Source organism: Dendrobates tinctorius, unplaced genomic scaffold (assembly GCF_039654945.1).
Source record: "Dendrobates tinctorius isolate UK_male_01 unplaced genomic scaffold, ASM3965494v1 ptg000103l, whole genome shotgun sequence".
Lineage (NCBI taxonomy): Eukaryota > Metazoa > Chordata > Amphibia > Anura > Dendrobatidae > Dendrobates > Dendrobates tinctorius.
The window spans coordinates 23,122,177-23,145,185 of record NW_027361771.1 but is presented as its reverse complement, the minus strand read 5'-3'; the positions used below and the strand labels follow the sequence as shown (position 1 = coordinate 23,145,185).

Here is a 23,009-nt window from a genome sequence, read left to right as displayed (position 1 = left end):
ATTTTATTTTTAGGGACCACTTCACATTTGAAGCCACTTTGAGGGGTCTATATGATAGAAAATACCCAAAAGTGACACCATTCTAAAAAATGCACCCCTTAAGGTGCTTAAAACCACATTCAAGAAGTTTATTAACCCTTTAGGTGCGTCACAGGAATTTTTTGAATATTAAAAAAAAAATGAACATTTAACTTTTTTTCACAAAAAAAATACTTCAGGTTCAATTTTCTTTATTTTACCAAGGGTAACAGGAGAAATTGGACTGCAAAAGTTATTGTGCAATTTGTCCTGAGTATGCTGATACCTGATATGTGGGGGGGAACCACTGTTTCGGCGCATGGCAGACCTCAGTAGGGAAGGAGCGCCGTTTGACTTTTTCAATGCAAAATTGGCTGGAATTCAGATCGGACGCCATGCCGGGTTTGGAGAGCCCCTGATGTACCTAAACAGTGGAAACCCCCCAAGTGACCCCATTTTAGAAACTAGACCCCCCAAGGAACTTATCTAGATATGTGGTGAGAACTTTGAACCCCCCAGTGCTTCACTGAAGTTTATAACGTACAGCAGTACAATTAAAAAATCATATTTTTTCCACAAAAATGATCTTTTCACCCTCAATTCTTATTTTTCCAAAAGTAACAGGACCCTAAAAGATATTGTGCAATTTATCCTGAGTACGCTGATACCCCACATGTGGGTGTAAACCACTATTTGGGCGCATGGCAGAGCTCGGAAGAGAAGCAGCGCCATTTGACGTTTTTGGCTGGAATTGAGATCGGACACCATGTCGCGTTAGGAAAGCCCCTGATGTACCAAAACAGTAGAAACCCCCCACAAATGACACCATTTTGGAAACTAGACCCCCCAAGGAACTTATCTAGATGTGTGGTGAGCACTTTGAACCCCCCAGTGCTTCACTGAAGTTTATAACGTCCGGGCGTGAAAATAAAAAAATCGTATTTTTTCCACAAACATCATCTTTTAGTCCTCATTTTTTTATTTTCCCAAGGGTAACAGGAAAAATTGGACCCCAAAAGTTGTTGTCCAATTTGTCCTGAGTACGCTGACACCCCATATGTGGGAGAAAACTACTGTATGGACACACGTCAGGGCTCGGAAGGGAAGTAGTGACGTTTTGGAATGCAGACTTTGATGGCATGGTCTGCGGGTGTCATGTTGCTTTTGGAGAGCCCCTGATGTACCTAAACAGTGGAAACTCCCCACAAGTGACCCCATTTTGGAAACTAGACCCCCTAATGAACTTATCTAGATGTGTGGTGAGCACTTTGAACCCCCCAGTGCTTCACAGAAGTTTATAACGACCGGGCGTGAAAATAAAAATATCGTATTTTTTCAACAAACATCATCTTTTAGTCCCCAATTTTTTTATTTTCCCAAGGGTAACAGGAGAAATTGGACCCCAAAAGTTGTTGTCCAATTTGGCCTGAGTACGCTGATACCTCATATGTGGGAGAAAACTACTGTATGGGCGCACGTCGGGGCTCGGAAGGGAAGTAGTGACGTTTTGGAATGCAGACTTTGATGGATTGGTCTGCGGGTGTCATGTGCGTTCGGAGAGCCCCTGATGTACCTAAACTATTGAAACTCCCCACAAGTGACCCCATTTTGGAAACTAGACCCCCCACGGAGCTTATCTAGATGTGTGGAGAGCACTTTGAACCCCCAAGTGCTTCACAGAAGTTTATAACGCCTGGGCGTGAAAATAAAAAAAACATTTTTTTCCGCAAAATTATATTTTTGCCCCCAATTTTTTATTTTCCTAAGGGTAACAGGAGAAATTGGACCCCAAAAGTTGTTTTGTAATTTGTCCTGAGTAGGCTGATACCCTACATGTGGGGGTAAAACACTGTTTGGGCGCATGGCAGAGCTTGGAAGGGAAGGAGCACCATTTGACTTTTTCAACGCAGAATTGGCTGGAATTGAGATCAGACGCCATGTTGCCTTTGGAGAGCACCTGATGTGCCCAAACAGTGGAAACCCCCCAATTATAACTCCAACCCTAACCTCAACACACCCCTAACCCTAATCTGAGCCCTAGCCCTAACCCTAGCCCTAGCCCTAACCCTAGCCCTAACCCTAACCCTAGCCCTAACCCTAACCCTACCCTAACCCTAACCCTAGCGGGAAAATGGAAATAAATACATTTTCTTTTAGTTTTATTATTTTTCCCTAACTAAGGGGGTGATAACGGGGGGTTTGATTTACTATTTATGGTGGTTTTTATGTTTGGCAGCTGTCGCACGCTAAAAGACGCTTTTTATTGTAAAAATAGTTTTTGCATCACCATATTGAGAGCTATAATTTTTCCGTATTTTGACCCACCGAGTCATGTGAGGTCTTATTTTTTGCGGGACGAGTTGACGTTTTTATTGGTACCATTTTCGGGCACGTGACATTTTTTGATCGCTTTTTATTCCGATTTTTGGGACGCAGAATGAACAAAAACCAGCATTTCATGAATTTCTTTTGGGGGGGTGCATTTACACCGTTCCGCGTGCGGTAAAATTGATAAAGCGGTTTTATTCTTCGGGTCAGTACGCTTACAGCGATACCTCATTTAGGTCGTTTTTTTATGTTTTGTCGGTTTTTTGCAATGAAAACAATTTTATATAAAAAATAATTATTTTTGTATCGCTTTATTCTGCGAGCTATAACTTTTTTATTTTTTTGCGGATGATGCTGTATGGCAGCTCGTTTTTTGCGGGACAAGATGATGTTTTCAGTGGTACCATGGATATTTATATGTGTCTTTTTGATCGCGCGTTATTGCACTTTTTGTTCGTTGGTATGATAATAAATCATTATTTTTTGCTTCGTTTTTTATTTTTATTTTTTAAGGGGTTCGCTAAAGGGGTTAACTAATGGGACAGTTTTATAGGGCAGGTCATTACGGACGCGGCGATACCAAATATGTGTACTTTTATTGTTTTTGTTTTTTTTTATTTTGAAAAAATGGATTTATTGGGGAATATTTTTTTTTTTTTTTACTAATTTATTTAGCGATTTTTTTTAAATTATTTTTAACACTTTTTTTTTTTTTTTACTTTATTACCTTGTCCCAGGTGGTACATCACTGTCCTGTGACAGATCGCTGATCTGTCACATCACAGATCACTGTGACAGATCAGCGATCTGTCACAGGCATTGCTGCAGACTTCCTCATGCCTGCGCTTTGCAGGCACTGAGGAAGCCAGCTTCCTCAGGCCCCCGAAGGCCCCCGTCGCCATCTTGGATTCGGGGGCCTGGAGGAAAGGAGCCCCCCGCAGCAGCGCTGCACATTGCGCTGCCGTGGGGGGCTCAGGGAAGCACGGAGGGAGCCCCCTCCCTGCCGATGCTTCCCTTTAACCCCCGGTACACCGCGATCGCGTTTGATCGCGGTGTGCAAGGGGTTAACGTGTCGGGGGCGGTCCGTGACCGCCCCTGACACATTTTGCCGGGTGTCAGCTATGATAATTAGCTGACACCCGGCCGCGATCAGCGGCGCTCACCACGTGGGCGCCGCTGATCATGGTGACGTAATATTCCGTCCATGGTAATTAGGTCCATGGTCACATGGACGGAATATTACGTCAATTGTAGGTAAGGGGTTAAAGGGATCATTGGTATGGAAGTGAGAGCAAATCCACTCTGCGCTCTGGTTCTGCCCCAGGTCCCTCCTAAAGGGATCCCCGGTATGGAAGTTAGGACCATTCCACTCAGCGCTCTGGTTCTGACCCCAGGCTGATGGGATGATGTGGTATATTAGGGGTAGTATTCTGGTGGCTCTGGCTGGCAGGATGATGTGGGATATTAGGGGTAGTAGTCTGGTAGCTCTGGCTGACAGGATGATGCGAGATATTAGGGGTAGTAGTCCGGTGGCTCTGGCTGATGGGATAATGTGTGATTTTAGTGGTAGTAGTCTGGTGGATGTGACGTATGATGTGAGATGTTAGGGGAAGTAGTTCGGTGGCTCTGGCTGATGGGATGATGTGGGATACTACAGTGAATGTGGCTATGCGGAGTGGGATGAGATATACACTCAGCTTTATATATCTACTATATAATCGTCTAATTCTGTCTGTCTGCAATGGAAATCCCGCATCGCTGATTGGCCGCTCCCAGCCGGCCGCGACCAATCAGCGACAGGCGCAGTCCAGTGGCAAATTGGCGCGGCATTCGAACAACGCACACCACCACTACCATCGGGAGATCTGCGGAGCTAGTCGTTGATGTCCCAACAGTTGCCGCGGGTCATCTCCTGTTGCACGGAGGTCAGCGGCGACGCTGCCGGGAGATGACCAGCGCAGCGCTCAATGTGCAGATGGTACTCAAGGGCCGGAGGAGAGGAGACTCTCCTCCAGGACCTGGGTTGCATAAATCTGTAAAAAATAGAATTAAAATAAAAAATAGTGGTATACTCACCTTCTGACTGCCCCCGAACTCTTTCCCTCCTCTCTCCACACGCCGAGCATCTTCCGGTCCCAGTAATGCTTTGCACGAAAGACCGCTGATGACGTCGCGCTCTCGCGAGAGTGACGTCATCTCCAGTCTTTCGCGCTAAGCATTACTGGGTCCGGAAGATGCTGGGAGCGTGGAGAGGAGATCAGGGGCCGTCGGAAGGTGAGTATATCTCTCTGTTTGTAGCGGAAATCCCGCATATAGAGCACTGTGCCCTCCCTCCATCTAGTATATATATATATCTAATATGTAAAGCTCAATGTGGGTGTGTATGTACAGTATGTATGTATGTCCAGGATTGGCATCCACACCGTCGCAGCTACAGCCACAAAATTTGGCACAGTCACACGTCTGGACCCCGTGAGCATCATAGGCTATGTTGTGAGGCGAAATCTTAACCCCGCGCATTCCAATTCACCAAACAATTTTACCCCTATCTACATAATGGGGAAAAAGTGTAAGTATGTATTGGCATCTGCACCGTCGTAGCTACAGCCACAAAATTTTGCAGTCACACGTCTGGACCCCGAGAGCGTCATAGGCTATGTTGTGAGGTGAAATTTGAACCCGCGCATTCCAATTCACCAAACAATTTTGCCCCTATCTACATAATGGGGAAAAAGTGAAAGGAAAAGTGTTGGAGGCAAATTGACAGCTGCCAGTTGTGAACAAGGGGGTCTTAAGGAATGAGAGCGATGGCACCAAAGAATATACCATACAGTTGCTAAGGTGGGGCCCTGACATGGAATAATCACCACACACGGTGATATGAACACACACACAAAATGCACCACACATACACCAACCTCGCCACATAAAAGTCGAAACACAAAAGTCGCCACTCAAAACTCGCTACACTGTCCCAGAGCTGTTTAAAAGATGAAAAATGAGCTGTGATTGGTTACTATCAGCAACAGTTTTCTTTGTAGACAGTTGTGGTAACTGAGGCCTATTATTCTTATCATTTCTATGGTGTTATCGTACTTCTGCAAAGCTGGAAATAACACAATTTATTACCGTGCCAACACAGACCACCTTCTGACACAGACTGCAGGGGGAGCCCAGTATCACACAGGATAGGATTAGATACACAGCTCAGCAGTCAGTATCACACAGGAGAGGATTAGATACACGGCTCAGCAGACAGTATCCCACAGAATAGTATTAGATACACAGCTCAGCAGACAGTATCACACAGAATAGGATTAGATACACGGCTCAGCAGTCAGTATCACACAGGATAGGATTAGATACACAGCTCAGCAGTCAGTATCACACAGGATAGGATTAGATACACAGCTCAGCAGTCAGTATCACACAGGAGAGGATTAGACACATGGCTCAGCAGCCAGTATCACACAGGATAGGATTAGATACACGGCTCAGCAGTCAGTATCACACAGGATAGGAATAGATACACAGCTCAGCAGTCAGTATCACACAGGAGAGGATTAGATACATGGCTCAGCAGACAGTATCCCACGGAATAGTATTAGATACACGGCTCAGCAGACAGTATCACACAGAATAGGATTAGATACTCGGCTCAGCAGTCAGTATCACACAGGATAGGATTAGATGCACGGTTTTTATGTGCAATATAATTATTATAATTTGTTATAACTAACCACAGTTGGTTGCTATGCCCAGGCAATGCCGGGCTATACAGCTAGTATATATAGATATAATCATTGTAATTTTTTATAGCTGTCGTTAGTTACTATGCCCGTGCAACGCCAGGCTCTTCAGCTAGTATAATATAAAGTTCTAATAATATGTTAAATATATTAATTATTTCCAGTATTAACCACTTGGGTTCATCTGGTTTAGACTTTAGGGGCTGTTTTATCATTTTCCTTGTTGCCTTTCAAGAGCTTTCCATCAGTGTATGTGTTGTGTTTTTCAGTTGTAACATGGTAAATAATAGTGTAGTTATTATTTATTTTTATTAATGGGAAATGCTAAATTTTTTTCTTCACTGTTTAATGTGTGGTACAAATGAAAAGACTTTATTGTTTATGCAGGCCTGTAATTTGCCACCCTGGTGCGTAGGGTCGCAAAAATTAGGGAGTACATGCTATTTTGTTAAGATTTTTATTATATTTACTGTATATACAACTGCTATAGATGTGCATCAAAACCCATGTAGACAGAATGTAAGGCCTCTTTCACACTTCAGTTTTTTACAATCAGTCACAATCCGCCAGGTTTTGAAAAAAACGGATCCTCAATTTTCTTTTGAGGATCCGTTTTTTTTCCCCATTGACTTCCATTAATGGCGGATTGTGACGGATTGCCGTCCGTTGCATCCGTTTTTTTTGAGGATCCGACAAAAGTTCCTGTCCGTCACCATCCTCAAAGATTTCAAAACTGAGCTTGCAACGTTTTTTTCTCTGGCGGATCCTCCAGACACTAATTTAACCCGAAATTCTTTCTGGGTGCCGGACAAAAAAAATCTCTCTCTCTCTCTCTCTCTCTCTATCCTTCCCCGGCCAGCGTTTCCTTTAAATTTCCTCATTTTCAGGATCCGTCTGAAAACGGATCCTATGCCATCCGTTCACATCAGTAGAGAACGGATCCCCTTGTCTGACTTTTTGGCGGATTTCAACTGATGCAAAAAACTGAAGTGTGAAAGAGGCCTAATGCACAGGGAAGTGAGAAGTGCTGGGTAGCAGCACTGCAAATTATCCAGCCAGCCCACAAGCACCTACAGTGGCATGTAAAAGTTTGGTCATGCCTTGTCAAAATTACTGTTATAGTGAACAGTTAAGCAAACCCTTTTAGATATCATTCATCTTCAACTAGCTAAATTGTTCACAGTAACGGTCATTTTGACCAGGGGTGTCCTAACTATTCCCTGCCACTGTATGAATGACAATACTACTGCCCACGCATTCAGACTTCCATGCTTTCTGGTTACACTGTGCTTGGGAAGAAGATGAAAAGATGAATAGCCTTTAGATTAAAACCGATTGAAGAAATATAAATATTAATTTAGACTGCCTGCCTCTACTGCCACCACATTGTGTATGGGTATGAGCTAGGGGAGGAAGGTGCAAGGTGACCAGAGTTCATCCATTCACAGCTCATTTATATTTAATCTTTGGATCCCAAAAGACCCCTTGTGTACAATTTTACGGTAGAAAAAACAATCTTATGAGTGAAACATGTAGGACAGAACTTTAACACTTCACTGCCTGGAGAAAGAGAACCATGTAGCTTACCGTATTTGTTGTGTTATTGGAGCTGTAGAGCACACCTTCCGCTTGTTGCATGGCTCTGTCTCTACTCTTCATGCATCACTATTCCCCTATTTTATTAACCCCTTAACAACCAGGTGTATTTCAGTTTTTGAATTTCCGTTTTTTGCTCCCCTTCTTCCAAGAGCCATAACTTTATTATTTTTCAGTCAATATGGCTATGTGAGGACTTGTTTTTTGCGGGACAAGTTGTACTTTGGAATGGAATCATTGAATTTACCATATCATGTACTGTAAAATGGGGAAAAATGCAAAATGCCGTGAAATAACACAAATAAGTTCAATTCCACAGTTGTTTTTTTTACCATGTTCACTGAGTGCTAAAACTGACCTGCCATTGTGGTTCTCCAGGTCACTATGAGTTCATAGACACCAAACATGTCTAGGTTCTTTTTTATTTGGGTAGCGAAAAAAATGGCACCATATTCTGAGATCCGTAGCATCTCCATAAGGTGAGGGCTTATTTTTTGCGCACCATGCTGATGTTTTTATTGATACCATATTGGTGTAGATATGATCTTTTGATCGACAGTTATTACATTTTAGTGCAATGTAGCGGCAACCAAAAAAACATAATTCTGGCATTTCCTGTTTCCTCTCTGCGCGAGTTAAATGTCACTGTCAGAGATTGAAAGCGTCATTTCACTAGTTAGCAGCCGCGAGTTTATCGCAATTCCACTCGTGGTTGTTGTGGGCACATGTCAGCTATGTAGATCAGCTGTAATATGCCCAGAAAGGTGCAGGTTCCGGCAAATGGAGAAGTCTGGGCAAGTCTGTCTCTTTTATAGAGTGTAAGCTGTTATAGCTGGCAAAGTGCTCTTGCTACCTTTTCTGACCACTGAAAGCTTTTATAGTCAGTGAGGTCCTCTCTCTCTGTATTATGTCTATAACATGAAAGCTGTCAATCTGACAGTGGACTCTTAAAACATGTTGCACACCAGCTCCCAGCTTTCAACTGCACTTGCATCTTTCTGGTGCTAGTACAATAGAAGCCTTAACCGACAGTTCTTACTGCCCGATTTCTGGAGTTAGAGGTGTAGTTCATGGTTGGAGTTGGCATTTGGAGACTGTCAAGGAGATTGTTGCTTGGAGATTTGTCTGTGTGCACATCCTCTTTCTTTCCTATTTGTTTTTTTGTTCCTTTTCCCCTTCCCGACATGCGCTGTATATATACTGATCAGCAGGTGCTGCGTTTCCACAAAGAGAAGTATATATAGAAGTATATATACGGCATCATGATTGATCAGGCTCACGTGGATATCAGCTCTACATGAGTGTTGACATGATGCAGCAACGCCCATGATCAACTGGCGCTCATTCCCTTCCGAGCTCTGTCATCTGATTAAACAGTGGTTTTCCCTACATATGGTGTATTGGCATGCTCAGGAGAAATTGCACAACAAATTTTGGGGTCCATTTTTTCCTGTTAGCCTTGCAAAAATAAAAGAAAATTGAGGTCTATAGTGAAATTTCTCTCCTATGGATAGGGGATGAGTCATTATTTTGAGAATAAGCCTTTAAAGAAAATGATGTTGAAAAGTGAACTGACTTTAAGACTGTTCTTATAAAACCTATTACTATTGATTTCACATTCTCAAAAATGTTGGCTTGTTAGCGTTAGCATTTATTTCTCAGCTCGCCACATAAGCTTCTGTATCTCTTTGGAACATGGAAGAATAATAAAAAAGCACGGATCAAGAAGACAGGAAACAGTTGTGCAATCTAGCACATCTGTTGTGATTTCCAACTAATCTCTAGCAGATTAATTTTGATTTCCTTATGTAGGTGGCTCTTTGGAGCTGTATTGTCTATGCCATAGGGACATATATAATTTGCTGCTAATGTTTTTTTTTTCTTGAGATTTTTAATGACTGCACGCTACATGAAAACAATTTTAAAAAGATTAAGCAAAGATTACAATATTCTGACCAATTGTTTCACAGTTTGAAATGTTTCACATAAGCAGGTTAAAAGCTTTAAAAACTGTGCATGATGGTCAGTTTTATTATGTGCAATATAATTGAATTAAACCGAAAACAGAGACTTGTATTTAGTTATTCTGCACATAAAACAAACAAGATATTTCAATGATTGTATTTAAACTGAACGTTGAATTAATGATTTTAAACATAATACAGCTATAAAACATGAAAAACAACCTTAACCATCTAGTGACATCCAGGGCTGCTACCATACTGGCAAAATTTTCAGGGCGCCCTTGAGACTCCGCCCAGGCTCCACCTGTCTAACCATCCACAGTCCCACCGCCCTCTCTTGGAAAAACTCCACACCAATAACACAGTAACAGTTTCTATCACCAGATCACATACATAGCCAGCAGCTTTTGTTTTGGCCAAAAGATATTTATTCCGCCACCACTACAAGGTAGACTCTTTTGGCTGGGCCCTTTTCTACTGTAACTTATAAAAAATGTGTCAAAATATGAAATATAATTTAGGTATATTTTTATTTATTTTTCAATTTTTAAAATGCCCAATAATATCACATACAAGGGAAAAATACCAACGCACCATGACCAGATCACATATTACCACCACATAGAGACCTATAATACCACATACAAGGAACAAATACAACCACATCATGTCCAGACCACATATTACTACCACATTGACCAAATAATTGCACATACAAGGAACAAGTACCGCCATACCATGACCAGATCACATATTACCACCACATGGTGACTGAATACAACAATACTGATTATTAATTAAAAAAGCATAATACTAATATTACCAGAAGTGCCATAATATACAGGAGCTCTGCACTTAGTACACAGTGTCCATGTACAGGTAATACAGTGATCACCAGTGACATTATATACAGGAGCTCTTTATATTGCATATAGTGTATAGTGTCAGTGAACAGGTGATACAGTGATCACCAGTGACATTATATACAGGAGCTCTTTATATTGCATATAGTGATCACCAGTGACATTACACACAGGACTTCTGTATATAGTGTCAGTGTACAGGTAATACAGTGATCACTGGGGACACTGTGCACAGGAGATATGTATATAATACTAGCTGAAGAGCCCAGCGCTGCCCGAGCATAGTAACTAACTGTGGTTAGTTATAGCAAATTATATTTATCCTCCATCCCATAGTCCCGTGCCCATATACCCATCATACATATCCTCCATCCCATAGTCGAGTGCCCATATACCCATCACACATCCTCCATCCCATAGTCCCATGCCCATATACCCATCACACATCCTCCATCCCATAGTCCAATGCCCATATACCCATCATACATATTCGCTATCCCATAGTCGAGTGCCCATATACCCATCACACATCCTTTATCTCATAGTCCCATGCCCATATACCCATCACACATCCTCCATCCCATAGTCCCATGCCCATATACCCATCATACATATCCTCCATCCCATAATACCGTGTCCATATACCCGTCATACATATCCTCCATCCCATACTCCAGTGCCCATATACCCATCACACATCCTCCATCCCATAGTCCTGTGCCCATATACCCATCATACATATCCTCCATCCTATAGTCCAGTGCCCATATACCCATCACACATCCTCCATCCCATAGTCTACCATTATGACATCATAATGAGCGGCGGGGCTTGCAACCTATGATGACATCAGCATCGCCATGGCAACCATTATGACATCATAATGAGGGGCGGGGCTTGATGCACACACACTCTTTTTCCACATTATGTAGATAGGGGCAAAATTGTTTGGTGAATTGGAACACGCGGGGTTAAAATTTCACCTCACAACATAGCCTAGGACACTCTCGGGGTCCAGACGTGTGACTGTGCCAAATTTTGTGGCTGTAGCTGCGACGATGTGCATGCCAATCCCTGACATACACACATACATACTGTACATACATACATACATACACACACTTGAGCTTTATATATTAGATATATACATACATACACACACTTGAGCTTTATATATTAGATATATAGTGCCAGTGTACAGGTAATACAGGGATCACCGGTGACATTATGCACAGGAGCTCTGTATATAGTTTATAGTGTAAAGATAATACAGTGATCACCAGTGACATTATAGACATGGGCGATGTATATAGTGTACAGGTAATACAGTGATTACCAGTGACATTATACACAGGAGCTCTGTATACAGTGTCAGTGTACAGGTAATACAGTGATCACTGGGGATACTGTACACAGAAGATCTGTATATAATATACAGTGTATAGTGTGCATGTACATGTAATGCACTGACTTACCAGTGACGTCTCTAGAGGAAGTCCTTCATCTTCACTTTTCATCTTCATCCAGCACAGACCGCCATTACTTCTTCCAGCCAGTTCTCGTCTCTGCAGGAAATAACACAGTTATCTAGAGAACTTCTACACTACAACAGATGACATAATGTATCCTCAAAAAATAAAATACATCACTGCAGTAATAATATCCCTTAATTAGCCCCTACAGTAATAATACACCCCATCCTGGCCTCCTTGTGTCTCATTCCTGGCTCCAGCCATATGTTCTCCCATCATGCACTCATGATTATCCATTTTGCCCCATGTGATGTCCCATCCTGCCCCATATGATCTCCCCATCCTTCCACATCTGTCCTATGATACTGCCCTTCTGTTCCATGATCCTGAACCATCTGTCTCCATACTGCCCCATCTGTCCTATGATCCTGCCCCATCTGTCCCATGATCTGCCCCATCTGTTACATGATCATGGGGCAGGATCATAGGGCAGGATGGAGATAGATGGGGCAGAATGGAGACATATGGTCCATGTGTCTCCATCCTGCAGTCCAAAGTTATTGCGGCTTGCCTGGCTGTGGTCCATCGGTGATGTCCCCTCCATCCATTTCAAGTGCCGACTCGCCGGCGAATGACAATGACGTTATACAGTGATTTGTGTGCTGACATCAGCTGCCAGCCTCCGATTGGCTGGAGGCTTTTAACTATTGCATGTGGGCACGCACGGCAATAGATTTTAACTGATCCTGCGTCTCGGATACAGGTTTAGTTCCTGCACTGGCAGAATCCTGTCGCTGGGTCCCAGTGATCAGAAGAGAGAGGACTTGATGCGAGCCCTCTATGGAGCAAGCTCGGGAGCTGTGACCAGTCTACAGTATATACAGCGGCTGTCAGTTGTAATAATGGTGTCTCAGTAATTAGAAGTGGAGCACATTTGTTTGGGATCATCCAGCCTGACATGACCACAGGGTACTGACTTGTCAGGGCAGATAGTGCCTACTGGAAGCCCCTGTGTCTACCATACTCATACTCCTATGAGGCCCAATAACAGGAGTGAATTGACAATACTCTATTGCAATATATTGTACAAATGATCTAGCAGTTAAAAATTGGGAAAAAAAATATGACAAAAATATCGGTGTTTCCTTAACGATACTAAAATGCAGAAAAAAGATGTTGCCATTTTCATCACAAAGCGAATGTTGCACAAACAAAATTAGTTTTTTTTCAATTTCATCACATAAGAATTTTATTTTACAACTTTTCTTGCAAATATCAATTCCTTATCCTACTAGAAAAAAAAAGTTGTGGTTCTTGGAATGTGGGAAAAAATAAATTCAAGAGTAAAATAGGTGATAAATGTATCATTTGTTTGAAAAAGTTTTCGTGAAAGTCATTCTGAAAAAGTAGCCAACAGAACTAATACAAACTTTTTTTCTAGGCCTTTATATTGAACACACCATGAAACTCTATCCTCATGCACAAATGTAGAAATAATGCAAATCTTTCAAAATAAGTGCATAGAATACACAAAAGTCATAATGAATGTAGTTTGTAAATTATCTTGCTTGAAATTGATAAACCCTTTAATACTGGAACACTGCAAGTTATGTGTTTCTAAATAACATTTTAGAAAAAGTACAGTTAATAATAGCAAAAGTGAATTAATGGGAACATTTTATTCATCATTTGGGACCCAATTTCATAAACCAAATTAAAATGGACTAAACTTGTAATAACAACTTGAATATTCTGTTCTAATTGCAAAGAAAATGAGTAGTTTGGAAACTTAGTGGGAGATTTGGAAAGGCTTATATAATCTTACCAAGACAGAAGACTTTCTTTAAGTGAGCTGTTTATGATTGCAGATTAAAAAGGGTATTTAAGTGTTCCTCTCAGCATAAGCTCATTGCCTTTCATCAGCCTCTGAGAACTAATTCCCAAGGTGGAAATATTTCATCTGCTGAAAGAAAGATGCCTCTAAGGACCTGCCTTCAACTCCCCAAACATGCACAATATCAATGGTTTGTTTCAGGCATATTTTTGTAATCTACTTTCTTCAGTATTTGAAAGCTGAACACCTAGAAAATAAATCACTTCTTAGTACTAAAAGACTTATTTACAACGTCCCTAACTTGGACTGGAAATGTTCTTGTATTTCTTAAATCCAAGGGGCTACATTTGTCTCTGTAATGTTCTGTTGGAGTCTTTCGTACATGTTTTGGCTTACTTGTTGTGACACAGCTCTTTACTTCTAAACTAATACAAGAAATATGTGGCTCATGTATCAGAATATCTACAATAAAGTGATGTGAGAACTTCAGCTCCTTTCCCTTATCCACTTCTTGAGGACCATACTATTTTTATCTCTTAAACAGATTGCATGAATACAAACATGGACACTTTACATAATTGAAAAAGTTTTTAAAAAAAACATAGGTCCATCAAGTTGAACTTTCCTTGCTTATTTCCTTTGTTCTGGATACAGTGGCACGTTTGTCCTTCGGCTTTGACTCATTGCTACTTATGGACACGTGTGGCACTATTTTTTCAATTAGGTAGCAAGTCCTTTTTTAACTTTTCTCTTTGATAGTGTTTAATGATTTTCAGACTAAGATGATTAATTTGTTACAATTTTAAATTATTTGCCAGTCTTTCAATGTGAAGAGGGAGACAATGGGGATGATTCATTAATGCTTTTACGCCACAAAAGTGGTTTTAAAGATTTGAAAAGTGGCAAAAATTTAGAAATTTTGGCCTTTTTCACACCATTTTGGATCATCACCACCGAAATGGGAGTTGGGGTTTGGCTATGTCCCTCATCAAATTCATCAAATCTCCTGACATTTTCTATGCCAAAAATGCTAATCTCATTGACTGGAGTAGCATTTCTGGTGCCAAAAGGTCCCCACTCCTGAATTCACTTAGTGACATAGGCCTCTTAATGAATTTGGCACCATTTACTCTGATAAGACTGGTGTAGTGAAATCTTGTGCTACTCCAGTGTTGATGAATTGGTCCAAAGATGTATAATACATCCCCTTGACTTCCTGGATGGCACATATAAAAAAAGGAATGGAGTTCCCTTTAGCCCCTGTGCAGTGATATCTGATAAGTACTTAGTAAGAATTGTCCAGGACAAAGGTCATTACAATGATGAGCAAGCATGCTCGCCGCTGCTCATACTGATGATGATTGAGCATCATGGTCTTCAGGGAGGCTTGTCATCCGATCGAGTATTGCATGTGCTCGAGCGCTAAGCCCAAGTCCCTGCCCTGCATGTTTCACAGCTGTTAAACAGATAATAAACATGCGGGGATTGCATGCCATACACGTTAATTCTGTAGCCATATTGGTTACTGTGATTGTCGAGCCACTTCGCCACATCGGGTCTTGTATAAAACCCGATGACACGATGCTCGGCACATTCTCATGTGGAAGCAGTTCAGCTAGAGTTGATCTAGAAGGGTGAGCTTAGAAAAAAGCAGGCATGTAGGCAGTGTTTAATTGCTATTGCAGTACTTGCATACCGCTGCTGCATCATTAAAATAAAAGTCCTTTTCAGGGTTACATATTGTCCTTTCTTCAGTAAAACCACTGATGGTGCATGTAGAGGCCAAGGCCGTGGGCCAGGTGAAACTGTGCCTGCTGCCGAAACAAAGCAAACACACTCATCTACGAGACCTAGCTTCCTGTCCCACTTTGCAGGGGGCACGAGGCACCACTTTTGAAGCCAGTACATTGCATATAGGTGGTTGGTTGGATGACAGATAATGCTTCCAGTATGTTTTCCAGCACCACCCTGTCTTCCACACGGTCCAATCTCACTAGCCAAAAGTCTGGACCATATAGTTCTCACCCGGATTGTCCTTGCTCCCACAATGGCAAACCCCAGGAGACAAGTGATCCCACACTTGGACACTCCGAGGATCTTTTTACATTTTCATTTATTGATTCTGGCCTTTTGCCCTGCACATTTCAAGAGGGACTTTAGGAGATCATGTGTAATGGTGCCCAAATATTTGATCAGCCACAATCAGAAGAAGACAATGGTGGGGAACGGCATTTAGTGTCTCAAGAGGTAGATGATGATGAGATAGTTGCCAACAATTGATATTGTTAAGTGAACAATGTCAGGAGGACCAGAGTGCGAAAGTGGAAGACAACGTGGTGCACAATGAAGTCAGTGACCCAGTCTGGGAAGGTCCATGCAGAGCGAGACCAACAGCGCAGAAGGGGAGGGATCCACAGCACCGCAACAGAATTGAAGAGGCAGTGGAGTGGCCAGAGGGAGAAGGCTGGCAACTGTTCCCCAGAGCACTCACATGCGGCAAATTCCCAGGCCATGGTTTAGGTGGGGCTTTTTAAAGAAAGTGCAGATGATAAAAGAACAGTCATTTTCAACCTGTGCAATAGCAAGATCAGCAAGGGTCTGACCACTACGAGCCTGTCCACCACCATCATGCTCAGTTACATGTCATCCAAGCACAAAACTAGATGGACTGAACATCTAGGTCTACAATCTCCAGATGACACCACTGCCTCTTTCCCTGTGCTATGTGCTTGCAAATCCTCTATCCAGAAAGCAGGTGTGGATGCCTCACACCATGCACTGCTTATTGCACATTCATAAGCACCTTCATTAACCACATCCAATTCTTTGCCCCATTCCTTGTGAGATTCTGCAAAATTTTGAGGAATCAATCAAGATGGTGAGCTGTGATAATGCCAGAATCAGCATACCCATCCTGCTTCTGTGTCTGTTAAAATGCTCTCTGCTCACATTTAATGGGAATACTTTGCATGTGGACCAGGTAGAGAAGGAGGAAGAAAGTACACAGGGTGATGCTACCCAGCTCAGCATCAGGGTGCATTGGGTGATTATGAGGAGACTGTGCAGGAGGAACAGGAAATGGCTGCCTGCAGTCTAGACGGTATTACCCACACCAGCTTTATAGGCTTTGTGAGTTTAGGAGTCCCTACTTCAAAATTAATCAGGATGTGTCTTACCATGTCACACACCACATGCCCAGATAAGTTAGTAAAATGTTAAAATTATATACTGCTCAAAAAAATAAAGGGAACACTTAACCAACACATTGTGCTAGGATGTGTTCCCTTTATTTTTTTGAGCAGTATATATACTGGTGACTACTGGAGGGTGTAATTTTATTTCCCCCTCTACAATGTCATCTACTGTAGTCATAGGCAACGGGAAACTACGGTGAGAGATGGCCTGGCTATTAAGGGGTGAAGGAGGTGGGTTTTTTTTCTCTTTTTAGTTTTGTCTTATATACATGTCATAATACAGGAAATAATATTTCCTAACATTTTTTGATGTAAAATCCATTTTATCTTTTGTATGTTTTTTTTGTCAGTCCGTAAACATTGTGTAATACTCTGACAATATTGCTACCAGTAGCGACCTGGGAGTCAGAGAGGCATCCATGATTCTTCCCCATGCTGTTCCTATTCCATTTGAATATGTTTACATCTTATTCAGCAATTTTCCTGCCTTCGCAGCCCTGTAGTTAGGGTCCTCTGGAAAAATGCTTGAGTTTCCCATTGACTTTAATTATACTCAGTACTCGAGTTGAGCCCGTATGAGTGTCCGACCGGCTCGATTCGAGTACTGCATTTCAGTGCTCGATCAACATTAGTTATTATTTAAGATCTACCCCTGAGTCTGTGTATGTGGAAATTGGCAAAAATAATGAAACGTGAAAGTCATCTGTTTCTAAGACAGATGTGATTTCTTGTTTCTAGGCTGATGAGCTACTCCGTTGGAAATTTGCTCTATAAATTTTGTGGTCTGCTCATTGTTCCGATTTAGGCTAGTTTCACATTTGCAGATGTCACAGCTGCGGAGGGCTGCATAGTTCCTCCGTGCAGCTCAGCCCACAGCCGCACCTCCTCCATTCAGCTCCGCCTACATCTGCATGCGGCCTGCGTACTTATCTTTAATATTGGGTATGCAGGACATGCGGATGTATGCGGATATGTACGCATGCGTCATTTTGATGCGACTGCAACAAAATAGAAACAAACCAAGAAAAAGTATATGCAACAACTATAGGGATCACCACTAATATTTATAATACAAAAATATTTTTTATTTAATTTCAGCAAACACTACATACAAACACATAGTTAAAAACAATTAAAAAAGTCTGTACAAAAGCAGACATTAGAAAATGAACAAAGAAAATCGGGTCATAATCACATGCAATTCGATAATTTGAGATATAGTAATATATATCTCTATGTAGTGGGACTTCATTAATTAATGAGCATTTTCACTTTTATATTTTGTCTGGGGTTTTGGAACCTTAAATATCGAATTGTATGTGATTATGACCCAATTTTCTTTGTTCATTTTCTAATGTCTGCTTTTGTACAGACTTTTTAAATTGTTTTTAACTATGTGTTTGTATTTAGTGTTTGCTGAAATTAAATAAAAAATATTTTTGTATTATAAATATTGGTGGTCATCCCTATAGTTGTAGCATATACTTTTTCTTGGTTTGTTTCTATATAATCTTATATGCATTGGGAGATCCCACATACGATATTATTTGAGATGGTGCCCGTTTACCCCATTGTGTTCTCGACTGCAACAAAATGCAACATGTTGCGTTCAATGCAGGTTGCCGCAGCATCAAAGCGACACATACGGACGCATCCGCATGCAGCATACCTAATGTTAAAGATAGGTACACAGGCCGCATGCAGACATAGGCAGAGCTGAATGGAGGAGGTGTGGCAGTGGGCGGAGCTTCACAGAGGATCTACGCAGCCCTATGCAGCTCTGACATCCACAAATGTGAAACCAGCCTTAGTCACTACCAGTACTTCAACTTCCCACTCAATTGGATACTTCTGAATGAGATGTGGATGTTACTAAGTTGTTACGCATGGTCACCATTCATTTACTCGGATCCCTGATGTGGCCTTTTCAATCTTTCTACGCCTTACAGCTTCAGGTACCTCATTACCAGGGAGCCTGCAATTTCTCCTCCAAAATATTTTGTCCTCAATATTATTTTTGCATTTAGCTGTGGATTAGGTATTTATTCTTTAATTCACCAAGACCATTTGTCGCCCTGACTCTTGTAGGTTTTCAAGTTACAATACAGCAAAAGGAAAATGATTCGTCCCAATCTAAACAGAATCCAGTATTTATTTCAGTATGCAATAAGCATGTTGCAGTATATAAGGTCACACTGTCCACCTACGCTTATACATTTCACACCTCTTGGAACTTATTTATGAAGTGGTGTGAAAGAACCAACTAATTAAAAACATGGTGAATAACTAAGCATATGTTCAGGCCTTAAGGTGACATACAAGCTAATAATAACCAGACACACAGCAACATCAAGGTAAACTGTATAACAGATAAGACGGTGAAGGCAGTTCTTTTTTTTTAATTAAACCCCTAATTATCGGGTGAATTATCTTTGCTCTTTCGCCTTTTCCACCCCTTGACAAAGCAGCACACGAAACACACGTTGAGATACTGAGCAGTGTGGTCCTTTGTATCATAATGGCGGCACATAATAAAGTTGTAATATTAATCATAACACCATTCTTTTTAACATAAAATGTAATGAAAAGCAGGAAAGTGGGGTGAAATGCTGAAAAAATGCAGCTCCGTCATTGTTTTTTTAGGTTTCATTTTACAGTGTTCAATCTGCAGGAAAAATTACCTATCAACATAATTCTTCAGGTCAGTATGATAACAGCAATACTAAACTTATTTAGTGTAGCTTCGTGAGGTTTTAGCCTTTGAATGACTTGGAAATTTTCCATTTTTGCCTGTTCATGTTTTCTTCTACCTTTGCTAGGAGCCATAACTTTTTTCTTTCAAGATAGCCATATGATAACTTAAGTTTTTTGTGTGTAGTTTTAAATCAAATTTACCTAACAAAATTTTGCTAACAAAAAAGTGCAGTGAAAATGTGAAAAAAATGCAATTCCACTACTGTTTTTTTTATTTTATTTTTGTGATGTTTATTATGGAGCAAAATTGACCTGGCAACATCATTCTCCAGGTCAGTACAATTAGGAATACACCAAACTTGGCAAGTTTTAAATTTTTATTTGAATGCTAAAAATCAGAAATTTGTAAAAAAAAAAAAAAAAAAAAAAGAAAGGAATAAATAATAATATTTGTGGCCATTTTCTGATACCTGATATGCTATCACTTTTCTACCAATGGAGCTGTGTGAAGGTTTGTTTTGCACATGGCAAACCTACGTTTTGTAGTACATATAAAGTATTGATAATTTTTTATTGGATTTTTGAGAGCGATGCAGCGACCTGAGGGCACATGAAACAGTGAGCCCACGGACCGCATGCTTTAAATGTCCCTGTCAAAGTCTGAGAGCAGTGTATAAGGAGTTAACAGAGTGTAACACAGCTGACATCTGCTATGTGGATGTAGCAATATGACCTATGTTGAGGGTTACAAACTTTAAAAAAAAAATATTTGTGATTTTATGTCAATGTTTTCTCGGAATCATAAACTTTTTTATCTTTCCATCATTGGAGCTATATGGGAACTTTATTTTTGGATGTTTAGCTCTAATTTATATTGTTACCATTTTGGGGTATATGTGAAGTTTTTATTGCTTTTTATTACAATTTTGGGGGGATGCAAAAGTCAATTCAAGGATTGTGTTTTATTTCTTGTTGTCATTTAAAGGAATAGGTAATTAACTTTTACAGATGCCTAATATATATTTTTTCTTTCTTTTTTTAGATTGGGCAAAGGGTGGTAAATCAAACTTTTATTTACATCCTTTATTTTTATATCTTCAAAAAGTTTTTTGGCATTTATTTAGTTGTCATAGGGGATTTGAACCTATGATAAATTCTACTTCAGTATTGCAGTATACAGAAAAAAATGACAATTTCCTAAAAGGCCTGGGCCTCGTGGGAGTAAAAATATGGTGGTGATGGGGTGCCTTCAATAGGCCTCTGGCTGCCATAGTAAATGGAAATAATTGAGAGGTTCCATAGACTCACTGAATCATTTAAATGCCACAGTCAGAGACTGGAGACAGCATTTAAATTGCTAATCGGTTTTACACTCCCTGAGGAAGCAACAGCGAAACGTGTCTTGTAGTGGGCGGGAGGGAGCAAAGGTGTTTTGTTTTGCCTACTTATTGCCACCATTTATGTTATTGCTTGGAAGTGGGGTATCATTTTCTTCTCATTAGCCTAATTGTATTTGTATTTGTTTAATTTAGTTATTTCTTCATTTAGTAATTACAGCACATATACTCTGAGACTTTTTTTTCTCGCATAAAATTGGTTAATAATAATGGCCATTTCATAGTGCTTATCTTATCTTTGTACTTATTATAATTTAGCTGGCTTTTGATATTTTAATTTACCTAAAACATAGTCATATGGCTTTTCTCTGTATATCAATGAGAATTTATTATATTTTTTTCTGTTACCTGCCTCAATGGTTTTTAATTATGTCCTAATATGCTACATGTTTATTTTGTGTTGGAAATTATTGATAATTATAATGAAGACTTTTTTTGTAATCTTGTTTATATTTTTGATGTTTTTTAACACTTTATTAGGAAATATTTAAATGTTTAAGCAGCACTGATTGGAGATAGGCAGATATCAAGATATCATTTTATGCAACTTTCTATGACTTACATGTCCATATAGATAGATCCTTTCGACAAATTCCATTTAAGTACTTTGATAAAATATATGAATTTGTTATAATTGCTAAATATCCCAACTGATTAATTTTACAAGTTAAAATAGACTTTTCCTTTGATCATTTCATATTTAGCATTGCTTTGATTTCAACTTGAAATAAAAGCACATTAACCCCGATTTTTTTCTTGCACTTGCAGGTGTCCATGTCATGGTGCAGCCTCTAAGCCATTTATTTTATTTAATTAATTAATTAGTGATTCATATCTAATCAAAAAAGAGGTAGAGAAGTAATTAAAAAAGTATTTGGGATAAGAGAAATGTGAATAAATAATTAGGATTGCAAAGTGACCATTCTTTTGATGTGTGTTACGATATTAAGTCCTGCGTAGTCATTCACTGTAGAGCAGCAAAGTATAATACCACATTCACATAATACATATTCAATGTCTACTAATGACAAGTATATGTGTGTGTGTATATATATATATATATATATATATATATATATATATAATATATGTGTGTGTGTGTGTGTGTGTGTTCTGGCAATGGCTTTCTCCCCTTCAATTATAAAAAAACAAGAACTCAGTCGTACCATGCATGCATATGTAGGGTTATGTCAGGACAGAGCTTGGTTATATCCGGCAGGACTGTAGGCAAAGGACAGAGTGGTTGGGTAATTTATATAAAAATCAGCTTCATTCAAAGGGAAGCTGTCACTAGATTTATGCTGCCCCAACCACAGGCAGCATGTATCGGAACCTGTGGTTGGAGCAGCATAAATCTAGTTTCAACAGCCATATGTAGAGATGTGACTAGTAAGGTGCGGCCCCCAGTTGACTTCTCCTCTCCTCGCTCCTGATGGTTGGCAGGTGTCTGCCATGTGTGTACATATTGAGGGACCTGTCAGTCACCTTGAGCAGGGTAAGGAAAAGCCGTCCGGCTGCTATGGACTACTCATGTCTTTCTTTTATGTTTTCTTCTGAAATGCCATAGTTTTGAAATAAAGATATACCTGGTAGTGATGAGCGAGCGTGCTCGAAAATAGAGTCATCATAGCATGCTCGGGTGTTATCCAAATATCGCAGAGGCTCGAGTAATATGTTTGAGTTTCTGTGGCTGCATGATTGGTGCTATTAGACAGCTGCAACACATGTGGGGATTGCCTAACAAATAAGCAATCCCTGTATGTATTGCAGCTGTCAGACACAAATCGTGCAGCCACAGGGACTAGAACATATTACTCGAGCCCCCGTGATATTCGGATAACCCTCGAACATGCTTGGATAACCCTATATCCAAGCACACTCGCTTATCACTAAATTACCT

The 23,009-nt window shown here is 40.4% G+C and overlaps 1 protein-coding gene across 1 annotated transcript in view; it reads left to right on the top strand.

The window, feature by feature from the left end:
• Positions 1 to 23,009, top strand: part of CA10 (carbonic anhydrase 10) — a 483,033-nt gene that overhangs the window by 199,901 nt on the left and 260,123 nt on the right. The window lies entirely within an intron of this gene.